At 32.2% G+C, this 18,265-nt stretch overlaps 1 protein-coding gene and 1 long non-coding RNA gene across 6 annotated transcripts in view; one reads left to right on the forward strand and one right to left on the reverse strand.

Annotated features, from left to right (window-relative positions):
• Glurb (metabotropic glutamate receptor B) overlaps window positions 1-18,265 on the reverse strand; it is a 134,001-nt gene that overhangs the window by 87,597 nt on the left and 28,139 nt on the right. The gene's annotated exons all lie outside the window — the stretch shown is intronic.
• The window catches only part of LOC139768963 (uncharacterized), a 510,605-nt gene that overhangs the window by 69,494 nt on the left and 422,846 nt on the right, over window positions 1-18,265 (forward strand). The window lies entirely within an intron of this gene.

Genomic DNA, 18,265 nt, shown 5'->3' on the forward strand with positions numbered 1-18,265 from the left:
TTAGTAGTTGAATAGTTAGTGCGATTTTATTCCGGTAAAACAGACAATCTTTGTTGTTTGCCGTATCATTATTTGTAATGTGATTTGAATACGGTGTTCGGTGTTCGGGCGGATCCACAACTATGCCCTACTATTGCCTGCGGACGCGATGCGGTTCTCTAATTTCAATGCATTCCACTGCATCGTTCAGCTAAAAGGGCTCTGCGCGCGGGACCCCGCATCGACCGATGCTAACGAGTCAGTTGCAATTACCTTGCTAAATCACTTTGAGTCTCATTTTAATCGAGATGAAAATCTCCTTGCTTCTGCCTTACTTTTGAGCTGTGAGTTCCTTTGCAATTAAGGAATCCGATGAAGATTTATAAAGTAACTTGCACCGTTGCACGATATGATATTATTTATGTGTACATGATATTTACGTAGTTAAAGGTTGAGGATATATTCTTGTTTACATTTCGTAATATTTTGCGTAATATCATATCATAAATTAAATATGTATGTTAATAATTAGAACATTTCTAATTTTATCTTAAAGAATGAAATAGAGAGCAATCTTATGAATACACGTTGGATAAACAATATACATCACGATTCTCGACTTAACAGAAATCCAGATTATACGCAAGAAGACGCGCGTCCATTTTTGGTTTAGGTACTAAACTTGAGCTTAGCCATGTAGCACAAATATTTGCGAACGAAAATTGATTTAAAACCATTGGTGTCCTAACAGACTACAGACATAACGTAATATTCGGTATTATTAATTACATATTTTACAAAGGAGTTAAAACTTTTCATTTATTTTATAAGAGTTGAAAAATGGAAATCTTTAAAATAATTCAATATTTCTTCTCTAACTTGATAGGATACCGCAAGTATACGTGATATGAAATGATACGCTTTTGCAAGAGCTTGTAGTTAAACGTGTCACATAAACTGCAACTACGACCGACTTTATGTTGCACGTTCCCGCGTCGCTGAAAGAGCAATCCCATTTGTTCGTGCACCAAATGACACATAAGAAATGAAGTATATTAGAAAGCTTTATAACGCCTGTTTTCAATCTTTTCCGGTAAAATTAAGAAATTTGCACTGTAAAAATTAAATTTTGTCAATAATTCCGTACATACAAATATATAAATATAAGTAATAAATAATATCAAGATATACTCAATATTATATCGCAAAATACACACCGAGTATACAAAAGTACTGTCTTTTTCTATATATTAATATCTATATATATATATATCGATTATTTCATATTGGCGATAAGGTATCTGTAATATCGTAAAATAGAAAAACGCGCTAGAGATACTGTCAGAAATTTGTTGCAGAAGAGTTAGAGGGAAAACTTTTCAAGCGATTCTTTCATTGAACAAAATAGTAAATAAGTTTCTTAGCGTATCGAGAAAAATACATATCTTTCTTTTGTGGGAGTACCTACAAAGTTTAATCGAAACTCTGTGTTGCCTTTGAAAGGCTTTCCTCGTTAACGGCATGTTCCGGCTGATAATTGTAGTACGGTAATACCTGGCCTGGTTTGGGATACTTTCATCGAGCGGCACTATGAGAGAAGTCTCCCTCTCATAGGGATTGATGAAAAGGAAATATACGGCTTTGTAACATCAAATTGATTGAGTCGTACTGACCAAAATAAATAATAGATAATATTGTTCTCGATCCGTAGCTAAATACCAAAATCGCTTACTTTCTAAGCCAAAAATTAATAAATTTTCCATTTCTTAATATATGAAACTTAATAACGATAAATCTTTCAGGTCGAGAAAGGAGCAAAATTTTTATTGTTGTTTTTTGAAGATTTAAAATTTTACTCTGAAAGCTTCATTACGCACGTATAAAGCCAAAGGAAAAATGATATTTCTGGTTTTCATGAATAGAATAGTAACTCGTACTGATTAAAATAGAACAATAGCTCGTATTTTGAACTGTTAAATTTTGTTTTGTTGAAAAATGCGTATTAGTTCAATTTAACGTACATATATCGTAAATTATTATTTTTAATACACGTTCGTGCTTATTCTTGTCTCTTCTATCGCCATTTCGATTTACTGTTATCCGATATTTGTCATCAGGATGAAAGAACTTCGATAAATTGAATATACGAAGACGAATGCGCACGTGCTTTTATCTACGTCGGTTAGGGAATGCATCGCCTCTCGTAATCCGCCTTTTATACGTCCACTACTGAGGCAGATGGTCGATGTACTTGTCCGACTTATGTCTTACCGCACCAGTCTGGCTGATCAGCATCGATTTCAAAATTATCCAAGTTTTCCCGTCATTCTAACAATCTACAGTAATAAAGACAAGGCGAAAGTCCTTCCCAAAACGACCGAAATGTCGGTTTCTGTGGCTTCTGCGTTTAATTACAGTCGCGCGAGTTTGTGAGTAAACGAATCTCTTGACTATCGCTCTCATTGGCTTTATCGTTATGGCCCGACTTGCAGTTTCCAACGAAATACGATAATCGACTGTCTTCTGCGGTTTTACAGAAATTGCCGTACGAACTATTGTGTGTCAAACATTGTACCATAATTTTTTTTTAACGATTGAATCATTTTGACGAATGTCGTTTTATTATGACGTCCGGCGTCACATTGCAGAAAAAATAGAACAATTCAGTTGAGAAACGTGGGGACCAATCTGTATGGAAATATGCTCTACTATTCATTTCCATAATTTTGCTACGGATTTACGTTTGATTCGTTACCACTCGCTCTTGTTGCAACGATGCAAAAAGAGGGGAAAAAGAGAGAAGAAATGCATCCCGTGGGACAACTGGATTTGCGAATCTTCGCACGTTTGAGTCCGCATAGCAGTGTAGATCTGTTATGAGCGAAATAGGGCGTAAAGATGCGCGGAATTAAAGAAACGTTAATGACGCGCGACAAAGAAGATGCAAGCTAAAAGTAATTATAAATGTATGCTCAAAATACGTGCTATTGCTAGAAAATTTTAAATTCAGTCAATTTCCATGTCTTTACGAAGCAGCTGCATTATTATTATTAATATTTCTCTTCTACTATATTATTTTTTAAATATTGGTAGAATATTTATATTTCTTAGGATTATCGAGCTTCATTGTTAATCTTGAGAAACAGTAAAATAACGACGCTGTTTTTAATCACTAGTATGTCGTTTTCTGGTCTGCACAATGTCTCTACCTGTTGTTGCACTTTCGCTTTGCATTCATTTCTTTTTCGTTGTTGATTAAAAGCAGCTTCGTTCTGTCTAAAGATGAACGTGATTCCGTGAGACGATAATGATACTGACAACTTTTCTAATATCGTTGTCCGCATTTTGTATTAACGGCACAGAATTTTCTACGCTTTATTTTCATCTTTTATCTGTCTTTTAATTAAGAGTAATGAGATTGTTAATCGAATAAAATTTGTGATAAAAAGGAAACTTACCAGCAGTATAATCAAAGGGTGGAGAGTTAGTTAAATACGGTAGATATATCATATCACTCATTATATGAAGAACATTTTTTATTATATATAAGAAGTTTATTAAAGCCAAGTTATTGCAATAACACTAATATTTAATATTAGTAACGTTGATTTATTTATTTGATTTTTGCATTTATATTATTACTTTTTATTTATTTTGCATACCATACAAATACATAATTTTATTATATTTTTTAAAATTAAATTCTATTTGTAAGATGTTTATTGTATTTTTTACAAATACGTGAATATCGATAAAAATAGGAGAGACCCGCAAAATATCAGTTGTTTTTTAGCGATTACCATGGATCGATATCCATTATGCCATTATTTTTTATCCCTATTGTTCTTTGTGGTAGATAATCTCCCGTTGTCCTATATTTTTATCATGGCTAAAACTGAAATATAGTAACAATGTGATACAGTATTTTGAAATTTTAATGCTACATTTCTATATGGCATGTACTTTGTCTTAATACAAGAGTTAAATAATTAATCGACTATTATAATTATTTGATTATTGTTCTCCTTTCCTCTTATGTATTTTTATGCATTCTTTTATCGTCCATGAAAAAGAAATGTTTGAGTAAGGTAAAACTATGAATTTTTGATTTCTCGAAAGAAAATTACGTTTATCTTTCGAGTAACATATAGCCAATAAAGTTAAAGTTTGATGAAAAATTGAAACGTGTCTGGCGTTCTGATGTATTAGAGAAGATGTAACCAAAGGTACAGATCTAATTAAATATGTGTCTGATCAAATTTTATTTTTGTCATTTATAAAATAAATACATTCTAATGAGAAATTCAATTAGCTTTTATAATGGTGCTTCTATTATAATATGTAACGCTCGTTTCTTTACGTAATCACTGCGGTCAGCGACTATGTTGTACACTTTTATCGCAAACCTCAGGTTGCCATTTAACGTTTCGAGTTCCAGACACCAATTGAGGTTGTTGAGTACCAGACACGGAGAAATTGTCTCGCAAATTTCTCTAAATAATAATTAAAGCATAGCCGAGATCGCGGGATGCGATGGCAACCGTCCGCAAACTCTGCAGATTCTTGAATAAAATAGTAAAGGGGATGGATTCTTTTAAGCATGGAACGAAAATTAAGATAAAAATTGCCGATTTTTATATGTAAATAAATGTGCAAACAAATTGCAATTGTTGCGTGTCATTGAAATATATACGTTATGTTATCTCTCACACACACACACACACACATTTCGATTTTGTTTACTTCAAATTTATACTATATATTTCTATCTCGAGTTTCGGCGAAAATTGCGGAAAAGTTAGGGAGGAAAATAGAGAGAAGTAGGTGTTTTCGTACGCGTTGGAACAAGAAACTCTGTGAATTTTAACAAGTTCCCTTGGATGCGGTATGCGGTCGCGCGCTTACCAGTTCTTCTTTATAACTTTCAAGGATTTTGACGTAAGAGAACATGAAATTTACAAAGAGTTGCAGATTTATCGTTACCAAAACTTGATGAGAGAGAAGATTACTGTATCATCGTAGACGATAACCTTTTCATTTTACTAATAATTTAAGTAAACTTTTTTGATTTAAGAACAAACTTTTTAAATTTTGTCGCTATAAATCTGAAATAATTATATATTTTTTTCTGATAAGAATATTGATTTTATAAAAAAGTTTGAAAGGCCGCTACGTTGACTCTATTCCCACCAGTAAATCGGTGAATTTCAAAGTAATGTTTGTCCAGAATCAATCAAAGTGCTGTTGCCGCAGAAGGATATTGGTTTATCTCGATCCGCCAAACGTTTGTTCTTAAGCGTCACATGTCCTATTCAGTCTCGTTAAAACGTATGAACGATATCTTTCATTTATCTTTGGGATTTTTATTTATCTTCTATATATCTCTTATATCTTTAAATTTTTATAAAATGATAATATCAATAAATAGACGATTATAACTTTTGACAATTATGTTATAAACTATTGTGAAATTACTAGGAAAGCATTGAGATCTTCTTAAGTAGGTTTTTAATATAATATTTTTAATTCTTGGTTCAGGGAATGATTTGTGATTATTGATCACATTCTATTTATAGAGATGCAAAACTGATTTTAACTTTCAGTGTAATAAGAAGTTATTGTGTGTCTACCGCTTTATTAGCAATTTCCATCACTTAGGATCGACGGTAATCCATCAACGATTGTACGTGTTATAGGGGATCGTTATTGGATGTTGGGAAAGTATCCCTCTACTATTTTCAGGGAACGATCATTGTACTTCGAAAATTATAATTATCTTTAAAATTTGTCAACTTAATACGTAACCTACATATTTCCCATGTGTTATCGATAAATTACAAGTTAGTTGAGAAATTAGTCACAATTATATATTCTTTACAAATATGCGAACTACGTGAAATTGTGATCTATTCACAATATGAATACAGTCAAATTAATATTAAAATAATAAAATGATACATACATGTTTTTATGAGCGTGTTTGTTAATGAAAAGTGCAGCATATTTTCTACAAATTTTACATAGTACTGTGCATTAAATAAAATACGCGTTAATACCGCACAATGTAAAAAAAAATTATTTAGTTTTTTTAATTGTGCATCTGAATTATGTAATTATGAAAGTAAGTAAAGTAGAGTACCCCTTGTGGCAATTTACGTGACTTAAGACTACGCGTCCTGTCGCTGTCGTAGCACGTGGTCGTAAGTGCTTCTATGCGCCATCGTTAAATTTTTTATATCTATGAGCCCGCGAGGGCTGATAAATTGTGTTATGTTGCGAAATAGTCGTTTTTTTCCCGGAGAGGTAAATATCGCGCTTCGGAGGAAGTTTAACCGATTAATACAAATGCGAGAAGAGGAATTTTACTCGTGATAAGAAATTTTCAATTGCTTTATTGCAAGAAGTGATATACAACTTTATAAATTATTTAAATGCAGGAGAGGCGCTGTTCTTATAAAAAAAACGTGATAAGGATGTTAAAGGCTGCAAAGTTAATTTTGCGTGAAGGCAAGAGTTCCTAACTTTCTCAAAAGCTTCTTCTTTTTGAGAAGTAGGGCAAACCACAATTGATATCAGGAATAACATCTTGACCAATTATAAGACGAATTTGTATTAGTCCAATCGATAACGAAATCCGTTATCTAAACCCCCCACATGTCGCATTATCGAAATATATTCGTGCGCACGTACGTTTGTGCGTCCATTTGAGGAGCCTCTTTGGATTTTTCTCGATATGGTTTTTATTAAGGCGCCTCAAGCAACACGGGATACGGCTTTGTAGAATCGTGCCTCGAATACTGGCAGCAGTTCGTGCGCGGATATATGATGGCTCTTGGATATCGATGAAAGTCGATTCTTGGCATGGCACAATCGAGCAACGAAGATAACACACGAATTATGATCATAGTTAGAAATGAGAGTTATGGCATTGTTATATTACACTATGCGAACGCATGCCTTTCTGTGCTATAGCATACCAAAGGATCATAAATAATTCAAAGTGTTTCTAATCGATAATTAATTATTTGTTGGAAAGTTGCGACTATATTGGAGAATGTAGTGTACAAAATGTATTACAAAAATGAAACTTTTACGAAAACTTTGCAGATAAGAATGTACATTAAATCTTTTTTTACATCAATGTATTGCATTTTATCTTTATTTATCAATTATTTTATTTATCAATTAATTGTCTCTACTTATTCGTACTTATTAAGAATTGTATTAAATAATACATTTAAACCGCATTCAAACCTTTTGAAGAGAAATTATATAATTACAACAGAGTTGGAGGAAATATCGTCAAACATAGTAAATAGGCACATAGTCAATTCGTAGAGAATAGCCAATCTGTAGATTCATGTTTTTCTGTTTATAAATTACTTAAAATCTAAGTTAATCAAACTGACAACAAAAGTTAAATAATGTTTACGTGATTTTACATTCTTTTTTCTTGTAGATTGTTATCTATTATGGTATATTACAAGAAAAAAATAAATATAAGAAAACACAAAATATTATGCATGACTTGTTCCCAATCCGTTAAAATTTAATAACGTTGCGCATTCTTGCCAGAGGCTGCAGTCGTAAACGGTATGGCCTTTTATGATGTACATTACGCTCGTAAAATATTAAAATTTCAATATTATGAAGTGTATATTCCGTACGTAGAATGTACTATTAGCAAGTAAAAATAAAACCGATAAATGCGTGTGCATGTGTGTGTTGGGTCCTTAATTGTACGTGATTTTTAATGAATAACAATCTTCTACCGAAGCATAAGATTGGTTGTCGAGGTGACGCCCGTGACCCAGCACTTAATTATAGCCAGACTTTGGTTACAGAAATTTTCATTACAGCGCTTGTGCCAGCGCTGCAGCGTGGCGGATTAAATTCGCATCATGCTGTTTATTTCTCCGAAAATGCCATTTCGCCAAATTGCTTTTTCGTTGCGGATAACTTCATTTGTATGAATTATTTTTTTTTGTTTATCACATTATCGCATTGATTATTATTTTGCATCCCGCGGGAATACAGAGACGACCTCGTCTCCGTATTCCGCGAGGATACAGACAATTGCCTAATCTTTATATTTGTAAAACACGACAAGGTATATTGACATCTAGTCATCAATATATGATTATACGAGCGAAAATAATCAGATATATTTTTTTAAATTTGATTATACTGTAGGTAACCGTGTTCATTTATATTATGTTAAGTACATTGCGAGTTAACACAAATTGTAAGCATATTCCTACGAAACGAGCATTAAAGCTAGGAGTAACTCAATAACCAACGACGCTCGTTTTAGAGTGGTAAGTATTTTCGTTATCGGTCATAATCTTGATATATGGTCGAGCATTATAATGAAATTTCTTTTCAAGTGCAAATGTCCTTTGTGCTTCGGTTAGAATTTCTATTCAGAAGCGTCGTGTCATCCACTTTATATATAGTTTAATGTCTCTCGCTGATGACCGGCGTCAATCTAAGAGCATATAATGGCTACCAAGGTGGGATACTTGTGCAACTAAAGGGTTAAACTTTGGCCATTAATGTCGCTGGCGTATCAGCGCTCTCTGTCAGACGTACTTCCGTTGCTTTTTGTTAGGTACTTTGATAATTTTTAGCTATTTTTGTGTTATTATCTAATTACCAGGATCTAGTATTTTGAAGAGATAATTTTAAACTTTGTGAAGTAATTTTATACTCTTATCTTATTAAGTCTAAATGTGATGTTGCAAAATATAATGTTTAATTATATATTATTTATATACTTCTTTCAAATATCAAGTTTTAATTAATCCAATTTAATTATATCCAATGTGTGAACAGTATAATTTTACATTACGGAAAATACAGAATATGACTATGACATTTTTGTTATAAAAGTTGCCATTAATTAATGTCTAATATCTAGTAATAGTTCTAGGTGTGCACATGTGTATGCACAGCAATTCTAACGAAATTAGAATTGCGGTACATATGCATACGTATTAAACTAATGCAGTTGTATAATAATCTTCTTATAGTAATATAGACATTAGACTCGGGTTCTAGCCACATTATAATATTAGTTTGGCTATAGCGGGATCTTGATATGATGCGCTGATTCTTAATGAGCAACAGATTTGATTATGGAATCAGTATAGTGAGATTGGAAGCCAGCGGAATTGACTTGTTTAAGATTCCGTTGGCGTATTCCACGGATTCGGCCGTAATTAACCGTAACGCCCCATTACCGCATTTCCTCCCTGCAACGTGAACCATTCCCTTTAAATAAGGCTAACATACGCCGCTTATTTTGTCGTAATATGTTACTAAATTTTTATCTTAAATATAAAAAATAATTTTGTTACCACATTATAAATAAAATCGATACATTTTTTAAATGTATTTTTAATGCGATATAGATGTAAATATGAAAAATAGATATATAAAAATGGCAATAAAATTAGCATGACATTCTGTAGGCTAATATGAAAATCCGTAAAATTATTCGGAATGACTTGAAGTGAAGGTAAATGGTGCGTATTGCTGTTTATCATGGGAGACAGGAATGGCATCGAGTGATGAATGTGAAATGAGATGACATAAAGTGCAAGGAGAGAGTGTCATAGGTGAATTACGAAACACGACGCGATATCGCTGTAGAAATCACTTGTGCAATCGTAAAATTGTGGATATAATATCTACCAGTATCGGCCGATACAAAATTGTTATAGCATCACTTGGGCGAACTCTACCGGAATGCAGGTATAAACAATCCGTAATTTTTCTGCAGTCACGTTCGATAATCCCGCAACTCGTACGTGGTAAATGGATTTCTCGGGAATTAGACAAGGGAGACGATTCGGTCGTACATACCCGACTGGCACTTGCTCGCACCTGCTCGGCCACCGATAAGATTATTTACAGCATGAACGAAATCGTATTACACGCATCTGTGCACGGAAATTGGCACGAACACCGTCCCTGCTCTTTTCAAAGCGACCAGAAACCGACTGGTATTGTCTCTAAGAATGTACTGAAATACGTTTTGATTTAGTCCTGAAGTGCTTTCGGATTGCCCTTTTAGCGAGTTATATGTAATTGCATTCGCGCGGGTCACACTGGAAAGCTAAATGACTAAACCAAAGCTATAATATGATATTAGAGATCAGCATTTATTTAATAGCAATTTTTTTAAATCTTATTTATTCTCGAAAGTCTTAAAAGCTTTATTAATAATGTACGCATACGATTTAATCTAAATAGGTAGTTGTTTTAAAAATGATTTATTGCCATTACTTTATATTATATACCCGCGTAACATCTGCGGAAATACAAATATCCTTGGGATATTTAATATCATCCATGATTGCGTCCATAGGAATACTATGACAGAGTTAAATTATGCAGTCCAGATGGCGAACATATATCTTGCTCGAATTCATAGTTGATTATCGAAATGCACCATATTACTCTCGAAACACATCGATATTGATCAAATGTCGTTACATTTAAACGATGCACACCTGAGCGAAAATACATTAACAAATTGACGAGATATGATTATATTTAAAACTTAGAAACAGTTTACAACGTATTTGCTTAATGTATTAGACTTATGAAGATCAATAATATTGTTTACTGATTTCTTTCTCAATAATGGTACATTATTATTAAGTTTCGGAAAGACATTTGATGAAGGTTTTAATATGTAATTTTATATACATGTATGCTTATATATCAGATAAGTAAAATAGCAACGCTTCATTTAATCAATATAACATGATAATGACATGTTATAAATCTCTCGGACACGTTCAAATGTGTATTCTTTTACAGGGTTTAATATTCTCTTATTATCATTGAAGATTACACATTTTTTATAGAAAGCTCTAACAAGCGCAGAGGACGGGACAGAGAATATATTTTATTGCCGTCGAATCAGGTCTTTTATAAATGGTGATTTGTGGAAATAGAGCGAGAAAATGAAGCGGATACTTGGCATTTCTATTGTCTCCCTTTCATATTCCGTGCGTACCAAAAGTTCTAGAACGGCCAATTATCTCAGAAAATATGGATGATTTTTTGGAAAAATGTTTCAGATAAAAGTTGGAGGGTTCAAAGAGGGCCAATAGTCGATCTTATTAGATTTTGGGCCCAGTAGGACCCAACACAGACCTCGGACCCAAAATCTAATAAGATCGACTATTGGCCTCCTTTGAACCTTCCAACTTTTATCTGAAACATTTTTTCAAAAAATCAATACTTTTCGAGATAATTAGCCGTTCCGGAATTTTTGGTACGCATAGTATATGCATGCGAAAAGATTCATTAATTTTATCTTTTCAAAGAGAATAAAATCAAATTGAATTAAATTAATTTAATGTCACCTACATTGAGATTAATATTTATCTGAATTACATTATCACATGAATGCACCGTGTAATCGTAAAAAACTATAAATAGCTGTTTTGTTATTTTTGATGAATAAATGCAACAGATAAAGCCAATAGTATGTAAGGGCAAGGAATTATCTTAGACTGAAGTGTTGAAAATGTGTATTTATTAAACACATATGTATCAATATCGTCTAAATAATTTAGGTATAACAGCTAGATAGAAAAGAGGAGAGAGAAAAATAGTATAAGTATACAAATACACATACACACAAATATTATTAAGAGATAGTTATATTAGATAATTATTAGATATTATTAAAATTTGATTTATATTTTGTTTTACAATATGTTATGTGTAAAACGAACTATAATGGATACAAATAATATAACAATAGGAAAATTAAAAGAAATAAATACTTAAATTGGATTTAATTTAACAATTTCTATAAATAAAACGGTTCTAGAACTTGTTTGCTCTTGCGCGAATATCGATATACGCATCGCTTTAGCGTAATCTATGCATGTGTGCATCTACGTAGAAGTTAGAACATGAAATATCTACTCAATTTATCTTGCTAGAGTTAAAGTGTTTAGAAAATGATATAAGTTGAGATTATAGAAGTTTTATAATGTTGATTTATATTCCATTGGTATCGAAGTGTCGATATTGTAAATAAAGATTTGCATTTACGAGAAAAACTAGAAGATTAGGGAATTTTATACGCAAGATAACGATTTTTACAGTGAGCGAAATATAAACAATCCAATATGCCATAAATCGTAAGTAACGAAAAAAATGAAAATTTTATGAAAATATCGATTTTATATCGAGGAATACGAGTTCTTTTTCAAGACCCCTGTAGGACCTATAAAGATTGGAATACAAAGACAACACGCGAGATTTCAACCAGATTGAAGGCGTAATTTTACATGAAAAACCAGTTTCGATGTATTACGTTTTTTTTCTAGATATAAAATAGCAAATAGCAAACATCGTTACATGTAAATTAGATAGCATATTTGTTATTATATATCTGGACTTTAATTAAGTTATAAAGTGGAATTAATAAAAAAAATACTATTTTATTGAAATTCTAAGCTGAAATGCAATTATAATTTTATTATTAAAACATCAATATTTATGAAAAAAGATAATGTCTAATGGAATTGATAATGTCTAATGGAATTGCCATGGAAATTTGATTTTAAACTTATGATTTCTGATATTCCCTGCGGGATGTAAATTTGGAAATAGGTTATTTAATCGCAGTTAAGGGAAGTTCGTTCATAGATCGTAAACCTCTCATACCAGCGTAAGTCAAAGCATCCAAAAGCATATGGTAGTGGACACAAAGTTTCCGTTTAATCCTGTCGTTTGAGAGTGAAGTCACTCGAAGCAAAGCAAGCTATGAAGCCCTCGCTTCGTCGCCATTGGTTATATTGCATTGGAAAATCAACGTGTGCAAGTGACAGTCGAGGAGAATGTTCATGCGGGAGCATAAAGGCGAGTCAAAAGTTGTTTAGGCGTTCGCTTTATCGAAGGATTGAAACAGCTGCTATGGGAAATAAAACATTTCCCAGCACTCTCGTAACGCGCTCGAAAGAAAACCAAGGGAACGATAACTTCTTGTTTTGTCAGAAGTAGTATCGATGGTGGAGTTTACTGCCAATATAAAAAAATGTTCTAATATTGGTAGTAAGATACGTTTCCACTCAAGCATGATTTCACAATGTGTTATAAATAATAAATTTATGGTGCGAACGTAATCGATAAACGTCAAATATATCAATTATTCTCGGAAGAAATAAAGTTTTGCAATTACTCTTCAAGAACAAGCTCTTAAACGAATTAATTAAATCAAAATTTATTCAACCTATTTAGAAACTGAAGTTATTCAGTCAGATAAAAAACGTTCGCACCGTAAATTTTAAGGTTTTAAGGATTAGTCGAATATCATAATGATGGTAATAACTTTGACCCTTCTAAAATACACAATTTTCCAGCTGCTTTATATTTTACGAGGTCCTTACACCGTTTCGACGGTGCGACCTAGTTAGCTTTCTGCGGCAATTACAAATTTAAATTTTAAACGGTTCCTCTTTATATTAATATTTATTTTTTATTATTTTATTTTATTGTATATTATTTACTTATTTTTTTATTACCACTGGTGTACTCTGCGATTTCACTTAACAAAATATATTTTATTGAGTTGCAAATTACAGTTATAATAATATACGTTTATCATGTGTTAAGCGTTCGAATATCAATACAGATAGAAGTTTTGTCATACACATGAGAAATGATAAACGAATGACGGACGACCATCGACTATTAATCGTCACGTAGGATCGTAAATTTAAAAGAACGATTATTGATATCAAGGGAAATCCCTGGCGTCATAAATGTCGTGAGCGTCGCTCGCGTTTTTGTTTATTGTGAAAATAATTTATGGCATTCTTTTCTCGTTTAAATGGCGCGCTTTTTTTGATTAATATACAATTAGTTAAGTTAAGATTTAATCATTAATTTAACCATAACTTTATCTTAAAGAAAGTAAAAATAGGTTGACAAAAGTTCTTCCAATGTTAAAAATTTTTGCATTACCAATTGGTAATAACATTATTCCCCTCTTTATTCATGCTTATTTTCATTCAATTTTCAAGACTTAATTTTCAAGATGTACTACGTGGTTTGTTTGAAGCTAAATTTCCTTCGTGGCATAATTGATGATAATGTCAATCTTACGATGAGCAAAGTTCTTACATTGTCGGCGTGTCGTTTGTTTAGTCAAGTTCCATCTTTACGTTCTTTACGTTCTTTACCGAGTAAATAACTGTAGCCGTAAACCAGTGAATACACGTGAAGCGTAATGAAGCATAATATTAAGTCGTATAGGCGTAAGTACATCGTAAGAAATGAAATAAAAGACTGTCTACGTTTAATGATTTCTAATAATGTTTCGTGCTTTCTCTTTTTTTCTTTTTTTTTTTATACACAAATACAAAATCCGATCTAACAAATCGATTGCAATTTAATTGTTTTAGAATGGTTTTTTTTTTTACAAATGATACGTATATCTGATGTAAATTATTTTCGAGGATTCTTTATCTAACAATGTTTTTTTATTATATTATAATTTAATATCTACTTTAAATTTTCTGTCGCGGAAAACGTTTCAAATAAAAGAATACACTTCGATTTTTACTTGTATTTATGTATAACTCGCTTCTATCACTTGTTTATATTTACCTTTGTTGCTTATGTGTTGATTATAATTATGATTTTACTGGATAATTGCCTGTGGAATCGCGACGAAAAAACAAAATATTTCTTGTCGCATCTTTTCACTGGTTTTATATTGTTTCAAATATTCCTTTTCATCTGCGCACAGTATGCCAGTCAAGCCGATTATAACCCGTATTTTGATATAGTCCGCTTTGTTTCTTTAGAGCAGACAGCGTCTGACCTAATTCCCCCGCTTTCTACTGCAAAAGCACGAACAGTATCCCCTTATTCAGCACATTATGATTGGCTGTTTCGACAAGAGGTGCTCTTTCCGAAGGACCTTGGTCTAATATTACGGTTACATTTTATAAGGGGATATCGTTCTCTATAAATTGCGCTATATAGCCATAATAACGGACAGTTACCGTGATCTAGTCCACGATCCCTTTTCTGTTTCATACGTTTAGCTACATTTTACAATTTGCGTTATAGTTTCTGTTTCTGTTTTATCCTCGCGACATGAAAGGAGTTAAGAGTTCACGATGGCCATCAGCGAGAGTGACACTAGTTAAATAACGTAGAGATGTAAAAGTTAGGTTACGTCGAAAGACAAAGTTTAAGTGCTTTCAAAATCCACTCGCCGCTCTATATGCACAATTATTAACAAAGCGAGTTATACATGAATTACAAGTAAAAATCCCGGAGTGTATTCTTTTATTTGGAACGTTTTCTGCGACGAAAAATTTAAAGTAGTTTTGTATATCGCATATTATAGAAAAAGGAAAAAGAATTCGAGCAAAAAATGTCAGTAACGATTTGCATTATGTGTGATTGGGTTTAAAAATTGATCGGCCGAAATCTTTCCGCGCGTTTCTCGTCGTGAAATACGTTTATTCAGTTTACAGCCCATAATCGACCAGTAGCTTCACCATATCTCTCGCTTCGTCATTTTTCGTTTTTCCTGTTACGGCTTTCCAGAAATGGTAAAAAGCTTACAGATACATGAGTTTCATTCCTGAAAATCCGTTTCGGAAATAGAATACATTTTTGTTAACAGCCGGAAGATAGATAAATGTTTTGTATTGCAAACCTGCGATACACTGATCTAAAAGATATATATACTCCGTTCAACGAGAGATCATGGTTGATCAAACATAAATAACAATAGGGCACAGAGCCGCAACAAGGTGTTCGCGTTAAATTATTTTTATTTTTAATAGTGTTGGACAATATCTACTTTAATAGTGTTGGACGGAGTATAGGTACTGGAATTGTATGATCTTCCCGCCATTGACCAGTGCTTTATATTATTCGAATATTTTTAATATAATATTTTTTTTATTATTCTATCAGAAAATCTAATATTTTAAATATAGATACTTGCATAATTGAGTAACAAGAGTATCAAAATTATGAATTTAAAAAATAATCACATATTTTATTTTTCACTGATTATATTTCAATATTTTACTATGGCTACATACATTTTTAAAATTTGATAATTTTAGTCTTCTTTTATTTTCATAAATTTAATCTTTATTTTTATCACTCTTTTATTATTTTATATTTCCATTCTATCATCTATTTGCTTTTCAGTTATATAAATTCAGTTATATAAATAATTTTAGTGTCGATCAGTAAAGTACTTTATGTAAATCTCTGAATGATGGATTCTCTCTCTCTCTCTCTCTCTCTCTCTCTCTCTCTCTCTCTCTCTCTCTCTCTCTCTCTCTCTCTGTTGACATTCTTCTATCGACAATCCAAATGAGAAATGATTCTCGTTAACGCCCTCAGATTTTTGAAAAGTCTCTTTTGTTGACTAACAGAGACTTTTCTATCTGATCTTTCTTGTGCCGGAAATTGCATGTGATTTCTTTTCATTTCCCGATTGATAAGACGAGAGTCTACATAATAAAAAATTTTAGAGCATGTAGTATTGTTAGTTTAAACTCTTGCTTGATTAATTTGTGATTAGCCCTTAAATGCCACACCTCTCAAGAATCTCGTAAATGACACATGGGGTCTAAAAGACCCCAGCATAAAAAATGTCTCCTTACTTATTGATTTTTTGATATTTAGTTATGAAAATTATTTTCAATGTTGTTCAAGGCTTAGAAAAGAGAATAAAATGCTTATATTGTTAAAATTTCAATTTCAACATAGTATAAAAAATTAAGATCGCCAACAGTTAAAATATTGGCTCCAAAATCAAGAAAATAAAAAATAATAAATAAATAAATATGAGCTCCATTTTTGGCGGGAACATTTGAAAATATATCATTCTAAAGGGTCTGGGGTCCGCTGGACTCCGGGTGGCATTTAAGGGTTAGTATAAATGGTGAAAAAAATCGGCAAATTTAGTGAAAAATCTTACTCAAATATATATACACATACAAATCCTTTATTTTTTTGAGATTATTTAAAAATAATGTTTTAAATATAATTTCACGTTAATTAGTTTTTTTTTTTTTTAATTAGTTAATTAATTTTGTTGAGTACTTACAAGCACAAAAGTAGGAATGAAAAACTGTTGCATAAAAAGGAATATTTTCTAATTATTTAATTATATTCTACATACAAACATAAAAAGTAAAGTCTAGAATTTGAGTTTCCATCTTGTTAAGCATTAGAGCTCATGGAAATTACATTTGATAAATGCGTTGGAAATGTTAAGGTACATTTGAGCAAATATAGCGCATTTTACAAATTGCATGAATTAACACTGATCGATTTTGGCAATCTACATGCACGAACGATTAAAGGTTTTACATTTTTTTTGCAGCAAATAAAATTCGTTTAGATCGCTTGCTGCTTTGCCGAGGGGTTATCGGGCATTGAACTATTCTACAACGACCAAATCAATTACGTAAATGGATGTAAAATTGATACAGCCAACATTAATTCCGACGCAACCCGTCGCTGTACCGTCATTTTACTGGAATATCCCGTTAGGACGCGGCTACTTCGTAACGTGATTCGCGCACGCAATTTCGCGCGCTTTTTCAGCCTTTTTCTCTACTGTCGGTGTTTCCGGCAGTTCCATATATTTTTCGCCAGCTGACAATACGGTGCTCTTTTTTTGGGTTACAATTTTCCTTTGTGGAAGACGTATGATCGATGCGGCATACACTTTCTGTGCGTAACTATAAATCAATGTCGTCTATCAATATAACGTGCCTCCGTGTTTACAAATAAGACATCGAGGAACAATTTTGCTATTGCAGAGATAATAAGAAAGAACAGATACATAATAAGCGCTTTCAAGAGGAATAAACATATGATTAATACATTTTTTAATATTTTTTCCTAATAAAGCTTAATTTTTCAATTTAGAGTTACAAAACAATAAATACACCTGCTTATTGATTCTATGATAATGGAAGTTTAAAAAATGTCAATAAAAAATATTTCGTTGAGAAACTTTATATAAGCGAATGTTGAGTCTTGAATTTATGTATACGGCGGTAAGCATAATAATACTGACGCTGGTTTTACGTAATGCATTTCAAACTGTTACTCTGAATTGAATTTTCTTGTCAAACAGCTAAGTAGATATCTGATTGTGCAGGAAAAATATTCTCTCACAAAGCGGTAAAGTCGTTAGGAACTAAATAGCTATCTGTAGAGACTGAGAGCGTAATAAAAGTTTTTGATATGCGTTTATTCT

This window comes from Temnothorax nylanderi, unplaced genomic scaffold (genome assembly GCF_030848795.1).
Source record: "Temnothorax nylanderi isolate EJ_2023f unplaced genomic scaffold, tnyl_v1.0 TNYL_tig0002_pilon, whole genome shotgun sequence".
Taxonomy (NCBI): Eukaryota; Metazoa; Arthropoda; class Insecta; order Hymenoptera; family Formicidae; genus Temnothorax; species Temnothorax nylanderi.